Here is a 6,000-nt window from a genome sequence, read left to right on the forward strand (position 1 = left end):
TCTCTCACTCCTATCCAGAATCATCTTTGCTATCCTTTCCTCTACATCTCTGGGACTATTCGGAGGCCTATAGAAAACTCCCAACAGGGTGACCTCTCCTTTCCTGTTTCTAACCTCAGCCCATACTACCTCAGTTGACGAGTCCCCAAACATCCTTTCTGCAACTGTAATACTGTCCTTGACCAACAATGCCACACCTCCCCCTCTTTTACCATCTTCTCCGTTCTTACTGAAACATCTAAATCCTGGAACCTGCAACAACCATTCCTGTCCCTGCTCTAGCCATGTCTCCGAAATGGCCACAACACCGAAGTCCCAGGTACCAACCCATGCTGCAAGTTCACCCACCTTATTCCGGATGTTCCTGGCGTTGAAGTAGACACATTTCAAACCAACTTCTTGCTTGCCAGTGCCATGTTGCAACCTTGAAACTTGATTTTGGACATCCCTACTCTCAACCTTTTCTATACTTGAACAACGATTTTGGTTCCCATCCCCCTTCTGGATTAGTTTAAACTCACCCCAGTACCCTTAGCGAATTTCCCCCCTGCCCCACGATATTGGTACCCCTCCGGTTCAGATGAAGACCATCTGCTTGTAGCAGTCCCACCTACCCCAGAAAGAGCCCCAGTTATCCAGTTAGATGAAAGATGTGAATGTACTAACACCAAAAGTGACTAGGAAGGCAAGTGGTGAGGATGGCACTGAACTAAATGCAAAATACTCCAAATGCTGGAAATCTGAAACAAACACAGAGAATGCTCGAGAAACTCAGCAGGTCTGGCAGCATCTGTGGAAAACAAAGAGCTAATATTTTGAATCTAGTATGATGTATCTTCAGAACTGTGAACAGTTTTGATTCCCTTATCTAACAGAAGATGTAGTGGTATTGGGGCAGTCCAGAGAAGGTTCACTAAGTTGATCCTGGGCAGGTTAGGTCTGTTCTCACTGGAGGTTAGGAGAATGACAGGCGACTTATTGAAGCATAAGATTCTTAGAGAACTTGACAGACAGACGCAGAGAAGTTGATTCCTTTTGTGGAAGAGTTTAGGTCTAGAAATCATCATCTCAGAGTGGGGGTGGGGTGGGGGTGGGGGTGGGGTGGGGGTGGGGGCATGGTTGGGGTTGGGGAGGGAGTAATTACCTAGTTAAGGCAGAGATGTGGATGAATTTCTGCTCCTGGATGATAGTGAATCTGTGGAATTCTTTGCCACAGAGGCTGTTGATGCTGTATGACAAAATTGTTCAAGGCTGAGATGGCTAGATTTCTAATCAATAAGGGAAGCCAGTGTAATGGGAAAAAGGCAGAAAAATGGAGTGACAATGATTACACCAGAGCTGACTTAATGGGCTGAATGTCCTACTTCTGTTCCTGTCTGATGAACTCTCTCATATCCCAGTTTTGGGGAGGACCTTTGATCTGGAACATTATCTCTCTATCTTTCTCCATAAATATAACTTGCCCTACTGAATGTTTCCAGCATTTTCTGCTTTTATTTAAATTTGCAGCATCTACAGTACTTTGTAGTTTTCAGGATCATTCAGTGAGTGCATGGATCTGGTTAGCCAGTCCAGTTTTGATATCACGTTGGCACAGCTGAGGAGTTGGTCAGGAATTCAGGATGAGTGGGAATTTGCACCAACTAAACTCAGGTAATATTGACTGGACTAACCCTGGAAATTGAGATTTTTAATCAACCTATTCAGGCAGGTGACACACCTCTGGAGCAGATAGGACTAGGTATCCTAATTAGGGTTAGATTGATTTGTGTTCATCATGTGCCTTGGTATTGACATAACCCAAATGTTCTCAAATAGAAACTTTAGTCTTGGACCTAAGGATTTTTTTTTGGTCATTTACAGTCTCATGAGTCTGTATTTGCCACAATCTCTAAACAGATTAGGTGGATTTGAGTTTCTGTTCCACATGACATTAACCAGCTCTGAGTGAATTCTTGCTGCCACCATTCCACAGGAGTTGCCTAATTATCATCCACAGAAATACCAAAGGCCCACTTTCTGTGTGAAAGCTTCTTCCAGGTGGTGAACTGAGGAGGGTTTGTATCTGCAGAACAGATTTGATGGGCTGAACGGCCTCCTTCTGTTCATAAATGTATGTTACTCTGCTGCCTCTGTGTTGTGTTCTAACTGATTACACACCCGCACAGAATTACAACAAACATTTCATTTTGGAGCTGCCCATAGCGACCCTTTCTTCCAGAGGCTGGAGATGGGGCTAATCTCCTGGAGAATGAGTGGGGGAAGAGTGTCAGGCCGTTCACAAATCTTGGAGTAAAGTTTAAACCGCCACTTCCCTGGGTAGGGGAGGATCAATGTTTCAGCAGAAAGTCCTGAAATATTCGGAGTTTCGCGATTTGGCTATTTCGGCGGTTTCCTTTTCAAACTCAAATCTCCCTTTCTCAGGAACCTCCCTTCCTCGGTACACCAGGAGGGCCTTGGCACTGACACGGGTTTGGAATCGACCCCGGACTCCTTCGACCCAGTACCTCCTAGTCGATTGGTAGGGGCATTGTCAATGCGCCAGCAACTCCTGCAGGAAACTCAATGGACACTCCCAGGTAGAAAACAATAAAATTAACTCAACAGTAGAACCTGGAGATACAAGTTTAAATTTGTGAAAAGCAAATGTGAACAATTATTTCCTGCAAAAGCTGGAGAGGGAGTTGAAGGCTCGCAGAATTACTTCACGTTTGAACTTTATTTGACAACTCTTGGGAGAAGAACCTCCAGGCGCTATCTCAATGCAGCTGCGCCATTATTGAAAAAAGGGTCTTGGGTTGATGGAGTGACGCCCATCAAGGTCGAGCAGCCATAAACACAGAGGATGCTGGAGAAACTCAGCAGATGTGACCACACCTGAGCTGTAACAGTGAATGTTTCGAATCTGTTACCAAGTGCAGAGCCAGAGTTTTCCAGCTCTTTCTAACTTTAATGTGGAGGTGCCGGTGTTGGACTGGGGTGGACAAAATTAGAAATCACACGACACCAGGTTATAGTCCAACAGGTTTATTTGAAATCACAAGGTGGACCATAGCCTGGTGTTTTGCAGATTCCAGTCTCCGCGGGACTGGGCTTTGACCTGAAGCTGAGCGGTCAGCGGCACCATCTAGTGGCGACAGTAGGTATCGCGGCGGAGAATCGGCTCAGGATGAAATGTCACAAAGTCTCTGCTGAAAGTGGATAAAAGCAAATTACTGCGGATGTTGGAATCTGAAACCAAAAGAGAAAAGACTCGAAACGTCAGCTCTTTTTCTCTCCTTACAGATGCTGCCAGACCTGCTGAGATTTTCCAGCATTTTCTCTTTTGCCTGCTGAAAGTGGACTCTCTGTGGATGGGGAAATGTTAGTGTCCTCCTACAAAGGAGGGAAGAGGAGAAATAGCAAGAGGAAGAGTTCAGGAGAGAGGGATTGGAAGGAGAGACAGTGAATATAATTGTCCAGGTTTTCACGAGGCGCCGGGGCAGAGGCTGTGTTTTGTTTTGGTGGAGTTTGTTTCGCAAGTATTTTTAGAAGCCAACTGTTGCTAAATCTAACCGCTTTTCGTCCGCATCCTGTTTGGAATCCATCACCAATCAGAGTGAAACAATAAAAGCTCAGACTGTGGGTGTGTATAAACCCCTCACTTATTTAAAAAGCCAGCTGTTAACACCCAATAAATTGGCAGATAGTGAGGACTGCAGATGCTGGAAAGTCAGAGTCAATAAAATGTGGAGCTGGAAAAACACAGCGGGTAAAGCGGGGGGTCCTGCCCGACCCACCTGGTCCTGATGCTGCTTGACCAGATTCACATTTTATCAACTCCCAATTAATAAATCCCAATTTCAGGCTCTTTGCTCATTTTCCCCGCAACTTCACACATGAGATTCTCCCAGTGGCCTCCATTGTCACGTGGTTTCAGGGTCATAGCTGATGGTTTGGGTCGAGGAGGACAAGGTCCAGAACTGTTCAGGCAGCCTTCAGCAGGAGTACACCATTTATAATGATACCAGGCCCTAAGCTTATTGTCACGTTGTTAAGAGACAGTTACTGTAGCTATATTCTAATGACTTCAAATTAACTCCTGCCAAACTGCAGTATTTGATCTTCCATGATTCACTGGAGTCAGAGAGGGTCCCAGACGAATGGAAAGTGGCTCATCTAACACCCCTGTTTAAGGAGGGAGCGAGGAAGAAGACAGGAAATTATAGGCTGGTTAGCATGACCTCCATTAATATCAGATTGGAGAATACTTGGAAGTGCGTGGTAAAATCCTCTGAGGAGGTATCGAGCAACTTAGACAAATGACAGCCAGTGGACATGATATTTTTGTATTTCCAGAATGACTTTTGACAAGGTGGTACATGTGAGGCTGCTAAATAAGATATGAGCCAATGGTGCTAGGGGCAAGGTACTGGGGACAGAGGATTGGATGACTAGCAGAAGGCAGAGAGGGAAGAAAATGGAGTCTTTTTCAGGATGGTAGATGATGACGAGTGAAGTTCCATAGGGGGTCCTTGTTGGGATCACAACTGTTCAGGTTATACATTAATGAACTGGTTGAAGGAACTGAGGGCATTGTTACTAAATTTGCAGATGAGACAAAGATAGGTGGAAGGACAGGTAGTGTTGAGGTAGTGGGGAGGCTACTGAAAAACTTGGACAGACTCAGAGAATGGGCAAAGCAATGACAGATGTAATACAATGTAAGTATGAGGTTGTGCACTTTGGTAGGGTGCAAAAAGATGCAGATTTTTTTTGAAATGGGGAAAGGCTTCAGATATCTAAAGCACAAAAGGACTTAGGAGTTCCAGTTCAGGATTCTGTTAAGGTTAACATGCAGGTTCAATTGGCAGTTCAAAAGGCTAATACAATGTCCACATTTATTTCAAAAGGGCCAGAATATAAGAGCTGAGATGTCCTGCTGAGACTGTAAAAGGCTCTGGTCAGACAGCGTTTCAAATATGGCAAAAGTGGGGACTGCAGATGCTGGAAACCAGAGTTTAGATTAGAGTGGTGCTGGAAAAGCACAGCAGATCAGGCAGCATCCGAGGAGCAGTATTTCAAATATTGTGAGCAGTTTTGGGCCCCATATTTAAGGAAGGATGTGCTGGCCTTGGAGAGGGTCCAGAGTAGCTTTACAAAGATGATCCTGGGGATGAAGGGCTTATCACATGAGGAGCAGTTGAGAACTTTGGGTCTGTGCTCGATGGGGTTTATAAAGATGAGGAGGGATCTCACTGAAATTTACAGAATACTGAGAGGCCTGGATAGAGCAGATGGAGAAAAGTTTCTCCACTAGTAGGAAACACTAGGACCTGAGGGCACAGCCTCTCGGTGAAGGGATGAACCTATAGAACTGAGATGAGGAGGGATTTCTTCAGATGGGGTGGGGGGGGGGGTTAAGTCTGAGGAACGCATTGTTACAAAAGGCATGGAGGCCAAGTCATTGAGTGTCTTTAAGAGAGGGATAAATAGATTCTTGATTGGTAACAGGATCAAGGGTTACAGGGAGAAGGCAGGAGAGTGAGGTTGAGAACCATATCAGCCATGATGGAATGGTGGAGCAGGCTCAATGGGCTGAATGGCCGAATTCTGTTTCTATATTTAATATCATCTTCATACTCCGCAGGAAGCAGCTCCTCATGGATCAGCTCCTCGGTATTATCATGAAGTTGCGCCAGCGTCCTATACCTTACACAACATCTTCATTTGCTTTCTCTCTCTGATTAATTTGTTCACTCTTGTCTTTCTCTCATTCCGTTGCTCACATTCTCTCTAATGTTTTCTTTCCCTCTTTCACTGATTCTGACAGGCGAAGTGAACAGAAAAACAATGTCAAATATTTCATGGGTTGTACCAAAAATGTAAATGTTTTATTTATTGACAAGAATGGTCAATTAATTCCTCTTTGTTACTATTATCTAGAACAAAAGAGACTTAGACCAAAGTCTTTTCAACATAATTTCAAAACGAACACATTCATTAAAGGAAAAACTTATT

This window comes from Chiloscyllium punctatum, chromosome 48 (assembly GCF_047496795.1).
Source record: "Chiloscyllium punctatum isolate Juve2018m chromosome 48, sChiPun1.3, whole genome shotgun sequence".
NCBI lineage: Eukaryota > Metazoa > Chordata > Chondrichthyes > Orectolobiformes > Hemiscylliidae > Chiloscyllium > Chiloscyllium punctatum.